Genomic DNA, 6,000 nt, shown 5'->3' with positions numbered 1-6,000 from the left:
TAGGTACTAAACACCCTTACGTTCACCACTATACCGTGCTAGATTGCACGGAATTAGTTTAGTAGCAGCGCAGCTTCAATGAAATGTAAGGTAAGTGGTCGCTTTAAATAAGGGAAGACATTCAAGGCACATTTTCAAACATTGCATGCATCGATTTATGTGTGGTTTCATTTATGTGGTGCACCTGGAGTGTTGTTTACTTGTACTTGGCGAGATAGTGCATGGATTGCTCGGTGGCTTAAGGCCATCAAGCAATTATTTTTTTTAGCTACATTCGTTGATTAAAGGCAAGTGCTTGACTTTGCACCACCCACCAAAACGTCTATTACAACGTACGCGGCATCCCGTAATTGCTGTAGCAGACGCTCGCGGAACTGAAACTTAGATGCAGCAAATCATTGGCTATCATCGTATACTCTCGATGCCAGACGCTTTGCGTGCTACCTTGATATTATCGGCACACACTTCTTTCTTTCCTTGTCGTTTCATCGGCTATCGTCGGTCCTCCTTGCCCTCTTAAGTGCCGAATAAGTTAAATTCATACCCGCGCTATAGTAATCCCTCCAGATAAGAGACTTTTTGGCTAAGAAAATGCGTAGCCAAAGAGAAAGCTTTGTGAATTCGGGCCCTGGTTATCTCAGACAGCTTTCGGTGTTACATGCAGAAGAAATATTGAACGTAGTGCGAAATGCTAGGAAACCTGAACGCATCGAAGAAACTTATGAACAGGAGGAAGAAGAAACGATAGTAATGCTTGATATCCACCTGGTCTTGCACAAAATAAAAAAAAATAGCAAGGCGTTATGAAACTGGTGTTGTTTTGTCAGCACCTAATAAGCTGATCAGTCTTTTAGAAAGTCAAAACTAGAAAAAAAATCGTGCGGACTTACAAGGACAAGACTGGAAAAAGTTTATTTATTGTACGAAACCAGGCATATACAGCATTCTCTTGACTTGTAGAAATTTTTACGTAGGGCAATTAAGAAGATGCATCTATAATTGCGTTAAAACTAAAATAAAGTTGAAAAATGCGAGTGATGGTTTTTCTGCGCAACATTGTGAGGAGCATCAATGATCCCCTATCTTTGAAAACACCAGAAATATAGCTGGAAGCAATTGTGAATTTTTTCGTCTTTTAACAGATGCTGAACAGAGTGCTCCACTTGGAGAGATATTTTTGTGAGGCAGTCGTATATAGCACTTTACGAAAAAGAATACACGTATCTGCGCAAGCCTTAGGCTTATGAGTGTACGTGTACGTATATGTAAGTAAGTATTTTTAATTATGCTGTTGCTTTATTCACCGTGCACAAGTTACTGTGACTCATCAGACAAGTGCACACGTGGTCCCTGGTTTGTGAGAATAACAATGTTGCTCTATCTGTATGTGCTTTCAATTTTTCTTTCCTGTCTTGTTGGTGTGCAACAAGAAAACTTACTGAAGATGAGCTTCCAACAAGCCCGCATCGCATCTCTCGTGAACGCCACTTTCGCCAAGTTGAAGAGGTGAGTGCAGACATGCTAGCAATGGGATTTTGAATCGCATTTAAACGTACTAGTATGTATCGGGCGGTAATCCTCTGCAAGACATTGCAGACAGGGCAAGGAAAGATTTTGTTTTGCTAAATTCAGAGCAGTAGCGAAGCGAGTGTATTTTTCGTGTCTTTCACAAAAGTCACTTAAGGAATGCAATGTCATGTGAACCTCTTGCGATCATTAAGATCAAATTAGCTGAATGGTGTTACAAGCCCTACAATAAAATTGCACTTACTCATATCGAATGAAGCGGAGCTACTAGACACCTGAAAGTCAAATTTAAACTTCGCTAATTGTCTGACATTTCTCGTTTGCTAACATGCACTGGGCGCACACGTAGTTACAAATCACACATGTCGAAGGAAGCGGAACAATTAGACACTTGAACGTCAACTATAAAGGAAGCTTTTTTTTGCCTATCGCCTGACCTTTCTCGTTTGCTAACTTAGCATCGACTGGGTGGTCGTGTTGGTGGCACGGTAGCTAAATAAAGCAAAATGAACTCATTAGTCAACCTAAGGGTATAAAATGACTGGCAGCCGGCTTTTTTTCTGTATCCTGCACATTGTGAGCACAAGTATTGCATGACTTGATTTCTTATCGGCAGGGGCATACTGCTCGCGTTACAGGTAAGGCGGTCTTTATTTTAAATAACATGTTGAACGTCTCCTTCAGGCAAATGGTTCTAGCATTACAGTTGGACGTTTACGGCAGCAGTATGGCTGCACATTGTGCGTGGTTTGTTTAATGCATGAACACTCACAAACAGAAGAACGTTAAACTAGAGCGAACTGCTTCTCCTTAAGCGCATTCCCGTGACTTTCGTTCGTACATATATCCGTAGTAACAACGACTTCAACGTAGACTTTAGGCTATATAAGGTGTAGTAAATATTTGCCTATATCAGGTTTTTAGTACATATAATAAAATTTGTTTGTCCTGTTTGCGAAGTTTTTTTTTTATTTCTAAAATACAGCTTAGTCGAGACAAAGTGAGGTTGATTTCGCAGCATTTATCTTTGTAGCGCAGTTGTTGTGCCTTTTGTTTTGGTAGTTTACAAAAACAGTAGGCCGTACAAACTTGCCATGAGCCACCAAACTTCAAATTAAGTGGACACCACATGACGCAGTAGTGGCGATGACATTATTCAAACGTCACAGTCGAATTGCTAGAGTGAATTCAAAGGAGGACAGGAGGCCCCGTATTTTCGTCTTCTCGGAGCCTCACGCGCTTCCGGGATGATTCAGTTGATAGTCCAAATGTTGAGCTGGGCAGCGCAGCAAGCTACCTCACCTCATTTCGCTCCAAGTAGACAGCATATGTATATTCCTGCTTGTGGCAAGTTATTTTGCACCCACTTTTCTGTCTTCCCATTTACATTCTCTTGGGTCTAAAGAGGTCGTCAGGAGTAGCACACGCTGTCTTCTCTTTATCAGACTCATGGATCAGGATTGTCGACAGCCTCATCATGGGTCGAGGCTTGAAAAGTATTCGGCACTCTGTAAGGTGTCAAGGGCATCGTCAGCTCGAGGTATAGGATGTATAAATCTTGCAGGAAATTTCGTTTAGTGCCCTGTAATCGACGCAAAACTGCTCTGATCAGTTTTTTTCTTCCTGGATCAACAGAACAAGACCAAGGAATTGTTGAAGGGCTGAAAACTGCGTGTGAGCATGTCATTGACTTGTTATTTTATAACCTTACGTTCTGAAGACGACACAGCCTAAGAACGACACGGAATGATACAAGACCCGTCTGTGGCAATGAATTGAGAGGCCCCTGTATCTTCCCTCAAGCCATCTGACCAAACGTGAAAACAAGTTTGGTCTTTCGTTAAAATGGACAATAAGTTATTGGTTTTCGTTGGACTCAGATATAGCCTCAAACTGGCTTTAAACGCTTTAGATGAGCCTCCTAGTGGCGTACACTTAGTGACTGACAACAAAGGCGATACGCTGACGACACATACCGGTGCTGTGTCGATAAGGCTTGCAACGCGGGACTCCTCTCAGTGTAGTTGTGGCTTTGTTGTCGTGTTGTAGGCGGTGAGATTGTCATCACCACGCAAAAACCACACTTAACAATAGGCAATGGCGATTCCTCGAAAAATGTAGCGCTGATCAAGAACACCCACTGCATCACCGTCAATGGTGTCGCTCGACCTAACTGCGAGAATAGGTTCTTGGGCTAGAGGCAATACAAAATGTGCAGCTGTGACCAGGTGTGGTTTCTTAGAAGGTTCAGTGCTCATAATGTGAATTATAGGAGCACCATATGTAATGACAGCGGAGGCAGCTGACAGGAAGTCTCAGCCCAACATAATCGAATGAGCACAACAAGAAAGCACAGCAAGTTTTAATGGTGGCGAATTCTGTCGATCTGAACATGAACAGTGGATTGTTCATAAGGGTAAATTGGATTGTCCATAGCACCCCATAACACTGGACCAACACAAGGAGTTTGCATTTTTCATAGAAAGCGACGTAGTCCGTAGTGAAAGACTGGGATGACGGCTCTAGGATCCATGAGTACGTCAACCGAAGTTCCTTCTATACAAACGGTTAGTAAATTAGCAGAGGTCGCAGGAGGAATCGTGACAATTTGACGACGCGCAGTTTCTCCTCCAAAAAGTGCAGCTTCTAGTTTTCCGAGTGGCCGCCCAGAGGCATCAGGGCAAGAGATGTAGGTGATGCGGAAGGGCGGCAGTAAACGACGGTGGTGTGATCAAGAAGTACGTAGACCACTGTGGGACAAAGGAGGTTTAGGTGAACGTCGTGACGAGAAAAGCTAGGTTCCTTGAACGTAAGGGTCGGTCCTTGAAGCACGGCCACTCTCATTTGAAAAACAACCTCGTTGATCAAATTGCTAGCGCCGGTGGAAAAAGCGGGAGATACGTCCTCGTATGCCACAGAACTATAAAATGTTGCGCGTTAGGCACCAAGCAGGCAATAGTGGTATGGGTGCCTTGGCTGCAATTGCGGCCAAACGGTCGTATAGGACTCCCGCAGGTACATGGAAATAAGATGGTAATAAAGGGGCCGGACTGCTACAGAAAGAACTTCGCAGTGCACAAACGCAGAAAGACAAGTTCACACTTCCATTCCCATTTCATACCACACATGGACAAAAAAACATTTAGATAGAGGTCAGGAGCTAACGAATCAATTCAAGTGAAAAATTTTGTTCATAGGGTATTGATGCGGGCGCCGGCCGCTTGGAAACGGTGCGCCGCTTGTCTAGCTTGCCGTGTACAACTATGTGCTGGTCTTTTTGAACAATGTGCTGCCTGGCTCCCTCGCTGTACTCGACGTGGTCAGTCGTTCCTTTGACCCAGCCCTCTTTCGCAGTATCAGCAGCAGCAGTACTCAGCCGTCTAGTCGTGTCCCCAGCAGCACGTTGACGTCGTGCCAGCCAGTCACCTGCTCCTTAGGCCAATCGCCAAACCGGAACTTTGGTTGGCTTCGTTCGTCGGTTGCTCAGCCCAAGGAACAGCATCCGAAATAACCACGCGACGCCTGGTCCCTGGGTCAGTCATCCGGCCGGACGCCTGCTCGACCACGACCACTGGTTGACAACAAACCGACCGCCGAGCACCACTGAAGCCACGGATCTCTCTCTCGTGAGGCCGCGCTTCGCGAGCTGTCAGTCTCTTCTTCATTCACACCACACCAGACATACGCGCAGCCAAAAACCCACTGTGCCACCGCACTACACTTTCAGTATCGGTTTCTGTTCCACCCAACACATCACAGTGGAGTTGGTTGAAGAGACCATGAGACGATTTAGGCATACGAAGGCGCGTGTAGGCGCGGTGCGCAGGGGACGGGGCACGTGTGACACTCGTCGTCGACGCCCATTCATCCTTTATAAAATCCCGCAAGTTAGGAGGGGACGAGCGGACAGATAAAGTAATTGAACTCACAGAAAAAAGGCTGTGAAGCTCCTATTAGAGTATGGTGCGAATGAGAGCCCACAGCTTGTGCTCGTCAGTGAGAGTAGTGTCAGAGGAGGCGTGTGGAAGGCGAATTGAGTGTAGAGTGCCTCCAAGTGCTGGCAGGTGGTAATGATGCCCTGAAAGTTTGTCGGGCTCTGCATGAGAAAGACAATGAATGGGATGAAGTTGATGCTTTTCAGTACCTAACGAATATGATCGGCCTCCGGCATGTCATTTTGGGCTTGGCGGCAGAGAGATAGAACGTCTTCAATGCACGATGTGTACGATTCGTCAGGCCCCTGTTTGCTTCTATCGAGCTTTTCTTTCACTACCTCATAGAGTCCTGCAGACTTGCTGAATATCTGACGCAGAAGCATGGTGAATGCTGACCAATCAGGAAAGACACGTTTGTCGTTATAGTATGACGGCTTAGCGACGTCTTTCAAACGAAGAGAGACCATAGCGCAGCTTGCGCGCCTCATCCCAGTAATTGCAAGCACTGGTGCTATCGTAACTGTCCAGTCATTCCTCT

At 45.3% G+C, this 6,000-nt stretch overlaps 1 protein-coding gene across 3 annotated transcripts in view; it reads left to right on the top strand.

The window, feature by feature from the left end:
* The first annotated feature begins 2,096 nt into the window (after window positions 1-2,096).
* The window catches only part of LOC119180000 (uncharacterized), a 287,597-nt gene continuing 283,693 nt past the window's right edge, over window positions 2,097-6,000 (top strand). For all 3 annotated transcript variants that reach the window (XM_037431129.2, XM_075869824.1, XM_075869823.1), the window contains exon 1: window positions 2,097-2,165. The gene's annotated coding sequence lies outside the window, so the exon portion shown is untranslated. The remainder of the gene's footprint in view (window positions 2,166-6,000) is intronic.

Source organism: Rhipicephalus microplus, chromosome 7, assembly GCF_043290135.1.
Source record: "Rhipicephalus microplus isolate Deutch F79 chromosome 7, USDA_Rmic, whole genome shotgun sequence".
NCBI classification, from domain to species: domain Eukaryota; kingdom Metazoa; phylum Arthropoda; class Arachnida; order Ixodida; family Ixodidae; genus Rhipicephalus; species Rhipicephalus microplus.
The sequence above is the reverse complement of the archived record's forward strand: the minus strand, read 5'-3'. Positions and strand labels throughout refer to the sequence as shown.